This window comes from Pinus tabuliformis, chromosome 9 (genome assembly GCF_031772625.1).
Source record: "Pinus tabuliformis cultivar Carrire ecotype Pingquan chromosome 9, CPIR1, whole genome shotgun sequence".
NCBI classification, from domain to species: domain Eukaryota; kingdom Viridiplantae; phylum Streptophyta; class Pinopsida; order Pinales; family Pinaceae; genus Pinus; species Pinus tabuliformis.
Genome location: NC_142307.1, coordinates 1,996,568,310 through 1,996,584,244, shown reverse-complemented (window position 1 = coordinate 1,996,584,244; position 15,935 = coordinate 1,996,568,310). Strand labels below are relative to the sequence as shown.

Sequence of the window (15,935 nt, the reverse complement as noted above, 5' to 3'; positions counted from 1 at the left end):
CCAAAACAATTTTATGAAATCACTTTATAAAGTGAATTATTTTCCAAAGCTCAATTTTTTTTACATTAAAAACAAACATTTTCTCCCAAAAAAAAAAAAAAAACCAACTTTCCCAAACATATTAATTTACACTTTTCACACATAAAAGATACACCCTTTTTTTAAAATTATTTATGTCTCCCTTTTTGTGAACCAAAAAAAACCACATGAGAATTTAAGCATACCTTGCCTTTATAATCTTAAACCATAGGAAAAAAAAAACTTGATTTATAAATCGCTCATACCAAGAGTTGAAAGGTTCACTGTGAAATGGACTCATGAATCAAGTTGTTTCCAACTGTGTGTAGATTGGTCTAATGAACTTTTTTGCATGTGGACTGCGGTTAGATTTTTGAGGAATACTTCGAGTGATCCACAAATTGCTGGCACTAAATTGACATGCGAGTTGGTTGTTGAAACATTTCCACGCTGGTTTAAAGTTCCACGTTCCCAATTACGCTGCTTTCTTTCGATTTCCAGTGTCTCCAGGCTGTTGAAATTGACATCGAATTCGATGATATCGATGACGTGGATTTTCAAGCATTTTGACACAGACCATCGGAAAGATCGATTTGGTTATTCTGGATATTCTCCCATCTGAATTGGGTCTTAAGAATCTTCTTCAGATCTAGTTATCGAAGGCCGTAAGCATTCAAGAGTGCCCAGTGTCTATATTTGGGAAAGAATGGCATTGGAATGGGTAGTCTTTGGATATGCGGCAGGTGCACAGGCCATCACGCTATTGTTGCTCCCAATGCCCGACCTGGATCACCTCAGGAAGGGACTGATACTCGTTATTCGCAACGCATTGATGTCGCTGCTTTCTGTGGTGCCATTCTGTCTGTTTATGCTGATGGATATCTACTGGAAATATGAGACTTTGTGAAGGGCATATGTGTAGTACGAGTGAGAATTTGTGCCATCATAAATCCATTATGAAGAGCCGGCGCAACTTCATGCTTATTGACTCCGCTCTCCTACTCTACTGGATTTTGTTTTGCATCACGGACATGGTTTTGCGAATCGAACACATGGACTACAAAATCGAGAAGTTGAAGCTCCTAGAAGACCAGGGATTAGTAAGTGGGAAATTCCTCTTTCGTGACAGAGGGATATACGAAAGATATATGAGAAGCCCGTGACAAAACACATTAAACGTTGGTTTTGAGCTCGATGCAGAAAACGCCAGATGTTAGATATGCCCAATCACTTGGCCATGAGAAATGTCTAGCCTCTCCGTCCTCCCAGAATGTATTAGAGTGTTGTTTAGTGGCTGTGGAAGTCTTTCTTCACACACACAGTAGCAAGCATTCCCTTCACAGCTCAATGCACGCCAAACACTTAACAACCACCATTGATAGTTCTATAAACTCATTCTCATTATTAAAATGATGTGTATAATATAAATATAAATACAAGAGGGTATTTGTCTTAGGATAGTACGCCTATCTTGGACACATTGGTTGAGCAAATATCTCAACCATACATTAATCTAGGAGTAACTAGTTAGAGAGAATCTCTCAACCAACTAGAGGTGAACTAACTCCTAACTTTGAGGAACAAACCCATTCTAGAAAGTTAGGAATTAAATCCAACTTTCATGATCTAATTAATTATTTTTGGACTTATTGTTGTTTTTAATGTGAGAGTGAGGCTAGCAAATTGTAAGTAGGGACAAGCCCAAACCCAATGCTACTGCTACTATTTCAAATTGGGAGAAATAGGAACTAAAATCAAAGGTGTTGTGGGGAATATCCAAAAAGGAAAATATAATTCCTCACATTAGAGATTTAAGACATCAAAAGAAATGTGGGATGTGGTCAAGGGTTTGTACTACAAACCGTGTATTATTTTTGAAGACTAAGTTTTTTTCTATAAAAACGGAAGAAAACAAAAATATAAGAAATTTCATTTCCCATGTCAAATATATAAGTGATAAGTTAGGAGATATTAGTGAAAAAATGTCAAGTACTGACTTGGTCACGGTTACATTAAAAGTCTTAGTGCAATATTATCAAATTTTATTTCCACTGTGTAAGCTAGAGAGAAGCCACCTATCCTTGATGAATTGAAATGGATTCTTCTTCAAGAGGAAGAGAGGATGAAGAACTTTGATTTGGGCTCTCATAGTTTAAATTTTTCATTGGTAGCTAGGGGTAAACAACCATTGAAAGCTAATCCATGGGAGAAAAATAATGAGGTCAAGTTTAAAAAAACAACTAAAAGGTATGGCACAGTCTAAATTTCAAACTCATGATAAGACAACTAGTGATTGTTATTATTGTGGGAAACCTAGTAATCACTCTAAAGATTGCTATAAAATAAAACATAACGAGTCTAAACAAAGAAACCAAAATCATAATTGGAATTTTGTGGACAAATACACCTGAATCAGTGATGGATTTAAAAATCTTAGATTGTTTGTTCGTGATACTACATTGTCGGCAAAGATTGATCATGTTAATGTTTGGTTCATCAATTTTGGTGCATCACTCCATATGGATTGTAATAAGGTTTGGTTTGATGGATATTATGGAAACATTGATGGAACATATATTTATCTAGGAGGTCACTTAAAGTTAAATGTTATGGAGTAATAGGTGTGAATTTTCCTAATGGACAAGAGAGACATATCCATAATGTGATGTATGTTCCTTGTATCAAAAATAATTTAATTTATGTTTCTACTATTGTTGATTAAAATTAAAGGGTGGAAATTTTTAAATCACAATGTGTTGTTAAAGATACCCAAGATCGCTACAAGGTTCTTTCCACATGTAGCAGAGTTGGAGGATTGTGTAATCTCGATGTGACTAGGACAAGTCATTTAACATTGGCATCTACAACAATGTCAATAGAAGACTAAGGGAATCAAAGTTATGGGAATTTAAATCAAAATAATTTAATGTTACTTAAAAAGAAAACAATGGTTGAAGGTATTCCTATTATGAAAAATGATCATGTTTAATGTGAAGCATATGCACTTAGGAAGTAGCATATAGGAGAATTTCCAATACATAAAGAGAAAATACATAAGGAACTACTTGAATTGATTCATAGTGATGTATGTGGACTTATGCAAACTAGATCTTTTGATGGGGCATGATATTTTCTTATTTTTGTTCATGATAGAACTAGGTACACATGGGTCTATTTGATAAGAAAGAAGAGTGATGTTTTTGAGTACTTTAAAGAATTCAAAAATATGTTGGAAAAATAAACTATCAAATGCATCATAATTCTCAAATCTAATTATGGGGGAGAATATCAATCAAAATAATTTAATCAATATTGTAAAAGCAATGGGATTTCACAACAATTCACAGTGCAACATACACCTCAACAAAATGGAGTTGTTGAGAGGAAAAACATAACACTGGTGGAATGTGCACGTAGTATGCTTCAAGGTAAAAATGTCTCTAATGATTTTTTGGTTGAAGCCATTAATACAACTTTTTATTTGAAAAATAAGAGTTTGACCAAAATTTTATATTTTAAAACACCTTTTGAAGAATTTTGTGGGTATAAACCAAAAGTGGTTCATTTAAAAGTATTTGGATGCAAGGAATCTTCTAATATTCCAAAAGATGGAAGAAGAAAACTTGATGCAAGTTAAATTAAGTGCACATTTGTTGGTTATTGTGATGATAAAAAAACATACAAGTTGTTTTATCCCAGTTCACATAGATTGCTTGCAAGTAGGGATGTGTTGTTTCATGAGAATGCAGATGAGGGTGATAAAATGGATAATATTGGTGTATGGAATGATATTGATGATTATGTCAAAATAGATACCAGTGCTCAACAGGAATAGGCACAACACAAGACTAGGTACAGGTTCAAGAGCAATAAGCATCAACCAGTCACAACACTCCAAGAAGAGCAGAAGAAGATGAAAGCAAGAAAACCCTAAGAAGGACATCACATCAAATTCAACCACTCATAAGGTATAAAAATTATGCGTTGATGTCTCATGTAATTAATGTTGTACAACCTTCAAATTATGAAGAAGCTAAAGAATATAAAGAATGGAAAGATGCAATGAATGAAAAATATATCTATAATGAAGAATGACACGTAGGAATTAACATAATTGGCTAAAAAAAAATTCCATAGGATGCAAATAGTTTTTCAAATGCAAGTTTAATATTGATAGGAGATTGATAAGTATAAAACTAGATTGGTTACAAAAGGCTATTCACAAACAGATGAAATTGATTATGAAGATGCTTTTGCACTTGTAGGTAAGTTGAATATAATTGGAATCATGATTGCATTAGCAACAAAATATAATTGGAAATAGTTTTTCAAATCCAAGCTTAATGTTGATAGGAGATTGATAAGTATAAAACTAGATTGGTTGCAAAAGGCTATTCACACACAGATGAAATTGATTATGAAGATGCTTTTGCACTTGTAGCTAAGTTGAACATAATTGGAATCATGATTGCATTAGCTACAAAACATAGTTGGAAAAAGCATGAGTTAGATGTCAAATCTACTTTTTTGAATCGTGAGTTAAAAGAACTTTATTTGGTTTAGTCTGAAGGGTTTGTAAAGAAGGGACATGAGCATCTTGTTTGTAGGTTAAATAAACCTTTATATGGTTTGAAACAAATACAAAGATTTTGGTATGTAAAAATTGATTTTTCTTTTATGAGAAAGGTTTTACGAGATGAAAAAATGTTTCTAACATGTACATGAGAAAATATGAAGAAGGGAATATTGAGCTTTGATATATTTATATGTTGTTGATCTTATCATAATAGGAAATGCATCAAAGTTGATTGAAGAAATTAAAAGTTAGTTGTCACATGTATTTGAGATGATGGATCTTGGTGAATTGCATTATTGTTTAGGTCTTCAATTTTGGGTGGAATTTGGTAAGACACTAATCACACAATGTAAATATACAAGGGAAATCCTTAAAAGGCTCAATATGATTGAGTGTGAAGCAATATCTACTCATTTAGAACATAATGCTAAATTGTAAGTGATGATGGAACTAAAGAGGTGAATGGAACTTTGTATCATAAATTGGTGGGAAGTCTAAACTAAATCACCACTACCAAGCCAACTATAACATATTTTGCGAGCATCGTTCGTCATTTCATGGCTAAGCCTTGTGAAATCCACTAGAAAGTAGCGAAGAAAGTCTCTCGATATCTTAAAGGAACACTTAATTTTGGTATTATGTAAACTTTTGAATATGATGTTGAACTGGTAGGTTATTCTCATTCAAATTGGGATGGAAGTCTAGATGACAAAAAAATAACTTTGATATGCATTCGATATGGGATTGGGGATCACCAACAAGAAACAACCAATTGTTTCTTTCTAGTTTATGAGGCTAGAACAAAGCATAATGAAGTCCAACACCATTTTGTAAGGGAAAAGATACAATCAAAGGAGATTGACAAAGTTTATTGTAATACAAGTGAAAATGTAGCTCACATATTTGCGAAGCCTCTCATAAAGATGAACATTGAAATATGTAGAAAGCAACTAGGAATGGTAGAAAATTCATTTCTCCATTAAGGGAGGATGTTAGAATAATGTAGAAATAGAAGAGTCTAGAAAGGTCACTAACTCAAAACTCTGTGAGTAACATTAAACTATGTGGGAAAAAATCTTGCAATGTTAAGGGCTAGTATGACCAAAGCAAAAATGTGATTCCCCAGTAATTTTGATAACTTAGATACCCTTAAGTAGTGACTACTCAAGCCACAAATCAACTTTACCATTCATCTTAAAACTCACATAACTTAGTGAAAAAAAAATATATATATATATAATTTTTATTAATTTGAAAAAATATATTGTATTTTAATTACTAATAAAATTATTTGTATATAATTATAAATATACAATATCTCACAAACCTATTTTGCATTGACAAATTAATAATTAAAATCTATTAAAAAGAAATATTTTATGCCGAGAACACATAGTTTGTAAATAATTTTTTTATTGAATTACTGTTTACAGAACTTATATGCATATCTATACAGAAATAAATGGTCCCGGTAAATTTTCAATTTATCAGTAAATTTGACACTAGTAAAAATTAAGTGCACATACTTCCAGTTCTAAAAATGGTCATCATATGATTAAATAAAGAAAACACTAAAAATTACTCTTAAAACTGAACAACCGAGTACACCCATATATTGTAATCTAATAAAATCAAGTTGGACCACAGAAAGGCTGGAAGGATGGTGGTGCTTGAAGTTATAACTACATTTCTTTGCCTAATTTTTAAATTTTTAAAGAGTGCATATTTTTTTAGTTGTCACTAAAATAGTTTTTAAGGATTGGATGACAAAATTTGCAGATACTAAATCTTTATACCTAATCATTAAACCATGTTTTTTGAAACAATTTTTAAACATACATCATCTTATTTAAGATTGGACCACAAAACCCACCAACACCAAATCTCCATACCTAATCATCAAACAACATCTTCTGGACTAGAATAAATGCAGATCAAATCAATCAAGATCTATTTAGTGAGAGATCGATGTCATGACACTCTCTATTCTGAACACAATCATCAGTAGGGTTTATTCATTGCACGAGCTACTGCAGCAAGAATCTTCAGTAGTGATTATTCATCGCACGAGTTCTGTAGTTCACATGTTGCAGAGAGTCGTATGCATTGAACATCGTCCCAGAGAGAGTTATCATGAGAATGTTGCAGAGAGTAGTATGCATTGAACATCGTCCCAGCGAGAGAGTTATCATGAGAATCATGACCTGTAAATATCATATCAGAGAATGAACGGATGACAGTTGTACGTGTATTCGAAGCCCTTGTTTCTCGTAATATCCCGACTCTATGTATCTATGCGACTGGTTACAGGTCTATTACTCACGAGTCTGGATAGGCACAGGGTACAACTCTGTAGGTTCGTATTTGAAACATACCATCAGGATGTTTTTGCAGGACCTTACTCATCTAGTACAAGTTTGATGGAATTATTTCGTGTTTCGTCACCTTTGATCTGTCACGCGATTAAATCGACGCCTAACTTGATAATAGCTTTCTTGAATGGAAAATTGCATAATAGAATCGAGATGGTATAGTAATAATTTTTTTAATAGAGTAATTTAATTATTATCTAATTTTAAGGTCAGAGTCAAGTTAGATATTAAATGCGTAAATTAGGTATAAATTCTGGACAAGTGACCCATATATTCTCTATCTCTCTAGTTTTGAGGAGAAAACACATGCTCTAAACCATTAAGACCACATGCTATAAACAATTGTCATTTTAATAAGAATGTTTATTTTAAAATTTTAATTTAATTATAAATAATCATTAGTTGAATAGTGATTTATCTAAAAAGTATTATGTTTTTTTTCTCTTTTAATTAATCAAGTGTCATATTGGCCCATAATATTGTAAATAAATTTATTTAAATAAATCTATTTGAATCTCCATAATTTAAGAGTCTTGTTGCATGTTGTTTTAAATGTACATGTATTTAAGTTATATATGGATATATTGATGTCTATTTGTATTTATCAATCACTTAATTTATACTAGTGTAGATCTATTCTAACTACAAATCTCAAGAGCCTAGAGGAATCAAATTCCTTGAGGTGCAAACCTCCGTTATAGTGAAAAACTTGAGGTGCAAACCTCCGTTATAGTGAAAAACTTAAAAAAAAATGTTTGGGCTTTCAAAACATGTTTTATATATATAATTTTTTCATTATTTAAATTGCATTTTTGAATGCACAAATGGATGGAACCAATTGAAAATCCCATTGAAAGCTTGGATTATATAGACTACACAACTTCAACTTATAGCACAACAAATATCTGCTAGATTTTAGACAAATTTACTAACAAATATACATAAAAAATGACCAAAATGTATAGTAATACTGATTGCAATGTTTTAACATAATAATTCTCTTAGAATTTCTATTAACCATATTATAATATTTTCATAGTTGGTATTAAAATATTTTAATCCAAATGAACATTTAAATATCTTATTTATAATCTACATTTAATTATTATTAATAATATTTTTTAAATACTACATATTAATATTATATTAAAAAATTAATGAATTACACATCTCCATATTATTATTCTTTTTCTTCAAAAAAAAATTCTTAATTTCTATTATAAAAAATAGAAAAATATATTTTAAAAATACACTTTCGTGAATTCAAAAATTAACTATAAAAAAGAAACCAGCCATCCATCATGATAAGTCTACAACATAATTGTATGTGTTCTAAGTGCAAACATAAATTATACATCCCAAGAGAACAATAAAAAGCTGATATCAGTCTAAAATATCTTGCAAAAATATGGACTTTTACCTAAGGAACTACTCCATCACAATGTAATTGTCATAAAAATTATGATTAAAAAAATGAGAGAATTATGCCTGAATATGATCCATATCCAAGCCTTCTATAAAAGGTTTGTGGAAAAGCTCAAAGCATTCGACTCCATTCTACTTAGGGATCTTCCACGTGCCCCAGACTTTATGAGCCCCGGCTTTGGAAAAGTCATTTGCTAAAGAATTCATTTCCATGAAAATGTGCGAACTTGAAACATAGTCGAAAATATCTTTCAAATGAATAATTTCTTCCGGTCAAGGAATGAGAGTATGAACATGACATTTAGTTGTATCATTAATTACTTAACATGACATTTAGTTGTATCATTAATTACTTAACAACAATAAGAGAATCACCAAAAATTTGGAGTTGCCTACACTTTTTTCGAGAGAAAAAAGTAATAGAAGTTTAAGATTGTATAGTCCAATTTTTTTTTAGCTTCACATCATTCAGTTTTGCATTTTGAAATAATGGGAATCATGTAATTATAATACATCTCCACCCCATATTCACCATTTTCTTGTGATGTCCCATCAAAGTATCTTTATCCCCACGAACGAGACTTGTCCACTGGACAAACGAGACTTGTCGACCTCTTCAGGGATCAAATTCCTTTGTCTATGATTTTAAAGTATTTTTCAAAGAAGGTCGAAAATGGTCTTGTAGTTAGCTACCACCCTATCATGGGCGATTGGCATGCTCTCAAATAGCTTGATTTTGGGCTAACCATATTCCCCTATTGATGATTGGAAGGATATTTCTAAGCTTCTTTAGGGAGGCATTTTCCCACCAAGCATCTAGGCAAGAGAGACCCTGCCATATCAAATTCAAAGATAAGGAAGTGTGAACATAATTCCACATGGAACAAGTAAATAAACATTCTACGAAGAGATGGTTCACAAATTATTCAACAAATTTACAAAGGGAGCACCAACTCACACCAAGAAAACAATTTTTTTTTTCTCCTGTAGGATGCTTGCTTTCGAGGATACACCAAAGGAAGAGACGTGAATTAGCTGAGAAATTAACCTTCCACACTTACTACCACCCCCATGCATTTTCACCTGGTTCTTTATCAACATGGTAAAGAGGCAACCATTCTTTAGAGAGTATTCCCCATCCAAGGAGTGGATCTAGCATGACATATCTTCTCTCTCACCGAGTCTAACATCGGAAGCATTTAGAGAAGTGATATAGTTTTCTCATAATTAGACCATTCCACTAGTAGATTGAACTAATCCACATTCATCCAACCTTGTGCCCATATAGAAGTTCTCATTAGGTGTTACATGATTTAAAGTTGAGAAACCCCTTTCTTGAAGGAAAACCACCATCTCCTATGGCAAGGTATAATGAGCACCACATCTCATCGAGGCATCTTGGCTGATTCTGACATGTTCCCTAGAGCCTACATTCTAAGCCACCCTCTATTCAACTACACCAAACAAATAGTGGGGAAACCTATCATAACTCAGTTTCCAAACCAATAGTGGGTGCAACCATTACTATTTGTTATCCGAATGCAAGTTGACTCATCATTGTTATTAAAGGAAAATCACCATTATTGACTCATGATTGGTCTGTAAGGGGGCATACTTTCACTCCTACCATATTCTCTGGGTCTTGGTCCTTTAACTTATTATATTAGCTCAGAGGAAGATGAGCTCTTAGCCAAGAAGAAGTAGATTTATGGAATTAATTAAAACTAAAAAACATTTATATCATTTTTTTATCGACATTTTTTTATTTTTTTTATTTAGAAATATCACAGTGTCAACTTGAAGTTGAGCATGGAAGGAATTACACATCTCCCCCATACTCAAAAGAAAACAAAATATCATTGAAATTTAATTTATATATCATTGGGAGTCTCACCAAATTAGCAATTTTTTTTGGAGTGCATGGCTTTATATTGAATTTAGGTTTACATTTAGTTTTGGATTGCTAATGGATATATTTAAGTAAATATGTAATATATTATTCTCTATATAGAGGTAAGGATGTATGTGTGGGGAGAGAGGGGACATGTGATGATAAAACAAATTAATATAAATTAATATTTATAAATAATTGATTAATTATTATTTAATAAATATTTAATTACAATATTTTTTATTAATTAAATATTAATTTTATTTACATATTTAATGAAATTATTGCACGTTTCTTTTAAATTTGATTTTATCAAATATTTAAAGGGATGAAATCTTTTATTTTTTAAGAAGTATTTAAATTATTTAAGTCCATGTTATGTGTTAATATTAAATTATTAAAAAGATTAAGTGTTACAAAATTTGATCCCTGATTATGATGTTTTACATATATAAATTCAACGTAAATCTTTTAAATGTTGTCACATACATATGTATATATCTAGTTATTTATTTCTTTAATTAATTTTTTAATATAACATTATGTGACAAATCTTCCCATACTAGAATGCGAAGTACTCCACTACTTTTGATAGAATAAAAAAATAAACAATAACATATATATATAATACTTATAAAATTAACATTATTACAAAAACATTAATTAGAAAAGAAAACAAATATTTTCAACAACAATTCTAACTCTTACTGCATTTTTTACATTATATACAATATAATGTAAAATCATGTAGCATCCCAAATTTCTAATTTATTAACCTATATTAAATTCATTAATTGGAATGACATTAGAATATTGAAAAATCATTAACTAAAAAGCATAAAAAAATGAAATTAGACAACTTAATTCCTAACACAAAGATAGTCTTGACATTTCTGAAAAGGGGATAGCAATGGACCAAAAATGATGAAAGCCATATTAGATTAATTGGTACCTAAGGATGTAGTAGACATTAGATCCTTGATGGGGATAACCAGGTAGTACAAAATATTTATAGAAGGGCTCTCAAAGATCATGTCTGCTTTAACTTCATTATAGAAAAAGGGTTGCAGGTTTAACTGGACCACTAAATGATAGGAAACTTTCAACACACTGTTAGGTCTCTATAATATTAATGTAGCCCCCTTATTGTTATTATTAGTGTAGCCCCCTTATTTTTATTGGTGTGCCCATGTAGCCCCCATATTGTTATTGTTGTGCCCCATAGAAGCAGTTGTTGTTATTGTTGTTCCCTTACATTATTATTGTTATGTAGGCTCTGATTATATTGTGAACCCTTAAACTCCTATATATACTGAGGAAGCCTTGTCATTTTTATCATCTAAGAATTTTTCACATATGTGATGTAAAGGAGGTTTCCACCTAAATGATATTATTTTTCAGGTTGTTGATCTATATTTTCTTCTATTTTATGAGTTTGTTGCATAACATTTGTTATCACAACTTTAGATTTTAGGGTTTTGATGCTTCAAATAGGGCATCTTGAAATTTTCTCTATAATTTTTTTCTACAAAGCTTTAGAAGAGGAAATTTTGACCATGTGGACTTGAAATATTGGTGAACTTCTTGCAGAAATTTCAGATCCTCGCTCACTATATTTTCTAAGATATGGTGTGAAGAGGTTAGGGTTTCTGCATGCTCCGGAATTTAGTCTCAAATGGGTTAGCTAAGGAAAACCATCATAACTTTCTTCTCGGGAACCATATTTGAATTCCGTAAAAATTTATTGAAAGTGAAAGGAATTTACTTTCTCTTGTATCAATTTTAGGGCTAAAGATTGAAACAATGACACATCGCATCTCATAAAAACTTGATCCACTTAACTAGTATATAATCAAGACATCGTGGGAGAATTGACATAACTTGTATTGAAGAATCGAATCTTGGTATGACTAGTAGAGTTGGAAATAAGTCCCATATTTCTACCATAAGGCTTAATTTTACACCTTGGGAAACCAAAATTTTAGATATACATTAGTTTCAATATCGAGGTCCAAAAACCAAGAAGAAGAACCTGTGTATTTTTTAAAAATTTCATAAGTTTTGTTTGAAAAATAAGTTTGAAGTAATTCAAAGGGAATAGTATAGCATAGATATCACTATCTAGTTCCAATATGCCTTGAAACAAGAAAGTGGATACTCCCCCTAAGCAACCAGAAATCTCTATTATGACACATGAAGAAGAGGTAAATATGCAACATGATATATCAAAATTATGTGACCAAGTGCAAAAAATTTCACTCGCACAAAGAGTAGCCAAAAATGAAATGGAAAATAAGATGGATGGTTTAAAAATGGTTTAAAATCAGACATGGAAGGTTTAAAGGATGGATTTAAAGAAGACATGGAAGGTTTGACAATTTTGCTACAAGAAATTCTTCCTAATGGCGAAAAGGTATTCCATGAAACTCATGATGAGAACAAAAGGAATTTTAATCATGATTTTAGAGACTCTAACTTTGGATTGAAGATCAACCACATTCCAAAGTTCGATATGAGTAAGTTTTATGGCAAGGATCCAGTAACATGGATACTACAGATGGAGCAATATTTTAGTCTACATGATGTGTAACACACACAAAAGGTATGCATTGCATATTTATATTTAGAACCCAATAAATTTGTATGGTATTGATGACTTTGTTCTCGTAAACCACTTGTCACATGGTCAATTTTTACTGAGGAAATGATTGCACATTATGAGGATACAAAGAGGAACACCTTCTTTAGCCAATTGATAAATCTCAAACAAAATGGTTCAATGGTAGAGCATATCGAGGAGTTCCAAAAATTGGATATCAGGTAAATAATTAATATTCTATAGGAACATAGGAATGATGTTTTGATAGGAACTTTAAAGAATAACATCCAACATGAGGTTCGCCTTTGGGAATCTGATTCATTGGAGAAGGCATTCAGGGTGGAAAGAAAATTTGAAAGCAAAATTATGGAAATAAGAAATTCTACCACTCACAACTATAAAGATGGAAGTATTACTTATCCTAGCCTTCCACAACCTACAAGGTTCACACCACAACAATTTAAGGAAAAGAGAGAAAAATAGATTTGTTATAACTATGATAGGAAATACACTAAAGGTCATAAGTGTCCTGAGAAGAAATTTTTACATAAATTGTAAAGAGAAGGAAGAAAAGGAACCTACCCTAGAGAAAGAAGAAATGAATCTGACCATATCTTCTAAAGCATTGGTAAGAATTACCACCTCTCTAACTTTGAAGATAGAAGGTATCTGAAGAAGAAAAAGGTAATAGTGCTAATTGATTAAGGTAGTACCCATACTTTTATTCATTTTAAGATAGATAAGGAATTGAATTTATTTCTATATCCAGAACCATAGTGTCAAGTGATGGTTGCAAATCAAGGAACTATAAATTGCTTTAGAAAGAGCTATAATATCAAGCTAACCATGGGGGAATATGTATTTACTATTCCAATGGTTTCAATTCCAATGGGTCGTTTTGAGGTTGTACTAGGAATCCAATGGTTACAAAATTTGGGAAGAATAACTTTTTATTTTGAAAAAAAATTGTTGAAATTTTTTGAGAAGGAAAGGAAATTGTATTAAGGGGTATCACAGGTTAACCATGGAAGATAATTAGCTCCAATGGTATGACAAATATTTTGAAGAAGGAACAATGGGGCATAATTTGACAATTATTGTCAATAGAGGTTCAAACATTGAAATCATCTATTTCTTCGGATCTCCAAAAGGTCTTGGACAATCATTCCAAGGTATTTAAAACTCCTAAAGGTCTCCCACCTATTCTCAATTATGATCATGCTATCCACTTGATTCCAGGAAGTGTTCCTCCCAACATCAAACCTTACAAATATCCCTATGCCCAAAAGAGTTAAATTGAACATATGGTTGCAAAAATGCTTGAGGTCGGTATAATTCAACCTAGTCACAGTTATTTCTCTACTCTAGTAGTATTGGTTAACAAGAAGGATGGATCAGGGATATGTGTCTGAATTATAGGGAGCTCAACAAGATCACTATTAAAGATAAATTTCTAATTCGTGTCATTAATGAATTGTTGGATGAATTACATGGAGTAATTTACTTTACAAAGTTGGATCTTCATTTAGGATATCATCAAATTAGAATGAATATTGAATACATTCTAAAAACAACATTCCGAACTCATGGTCATTATGAATTTTTAATCATGCCTTTTGGCCTTACTAATGAACCTTCCACATGTCAATGTTTGATGAATTTGGTTTGGTTCCTTAGAAAATTTGTCTTAGTATTTTTTGATGATATACTAATCTATAACAAGTATTGGAAGTATCATGTTCAACATGTTCACAAGGTGCTCAAAGTATTGACGGAGAAAAAATTATATACAAAAACCTCCAAATGTTTCTTTTGAGTAATATAGGGGGTGGAATATTTGGGTCATATTGTATCTCATGTGGGTGTTAAGTTAGACCTTAACAAAATTAAATCTATTAAGGAATGGAAAATCCCTACAATCCTAAAGCATCTATGAGGATTTATCGGGTTGACATGGTATTATTGCAAGCTTGTTAAGAATTATGGGAGAATAGCAACACCTCTAACAACATTACTGAAGAAATATGCATTTTCTTAGACTCCAAAATCAATTAAGGCATTTGAACATATTAAAGAGGCAATGTGCCAAGCACTGGTCTGCTACACTAGACTTCACAAAAATCTTTATTGTGGAATGTGATGCCTTAGGAAATTGAATTGGTGCAAGAAGGAAGACCCATTGATTTTGAAAGTCATCCTATCAAGGGAAAGTACTTACACAAATTGGAGTTTCCTGCATCTTCTCGAGTACACCCAATTTTCCATAATTCATGCTTCAAGAAGGTTATCGGTGACAACATCTTAGTTCAAACAATATTGCCAGAACTTCGCAAAGAAGGAAGAATCATATTGGAGCCTGAACTGGTCATGGAAACAAGAACTCGACAACTACGAAATTGATCAATTTCATAGCATCTCATTAAGTTGAAGAACTTTCTTGCTAAAGATTCCACGTAGGAGGGTGAGAATTTTATACAGAAGCATCTAGAACTACTCAAGTGTTGAGGAAAACACGTTTTTAAAGGAGGGGCAGGTTAGGTCCCTATAATACTAGTGTAGTCCCCTTATTGTTATTGGTGTGCCCATGTATCCACCATATTGTTATTGTTGTGCCCCATGGAATCTATTATTGTTATTGTTGTGCCCTTAAATTAGTATTGTTATTTAGGCTTTGATTATATTGTGATCCCTTAGACTCTTATATATACCAAGGAGGCCTTTCCATTTGTATCATCCAAGAATTATTCTTTTATGTGACGTAAAGGAGGTTTCCCCCTCGAAGAGGCTATTTTTCAAGTCATTAATCTATATTTTCTTATGTTTTGTGAGCTAGTTGCATAACACACACTTAAGCGCTTGCTTACCAGCACCCCCATCTTATGAATTGCAAATCTTTACCAATATTATTTTGTGTGCACGGATGCCTCTAAGGATGGATTAGGAGGATTTTTGTCACAAGAAGCGCACATGATTTGTTACAAGTCTCAGAAATTGAAGGAACACGAGAAAAATTACGTCACCTGTGATCTAGAAATGGCAACAATTATACATACC

The 15,935-nt window shown here is 32.0% G+C and overlaps 1 pseudogene; it reads left to right on the top strand.

Annotated features, from left to right (window-relative positions):
* Positions 1-724: 724 nt before the first annotated feature.
* Positions 725-1,181, top strand: LOC149157041 (uncharacterized; annotated as a pseudogene).
* Positions 1,182-15,935: the final 14,754 nt, after the last annotated feature.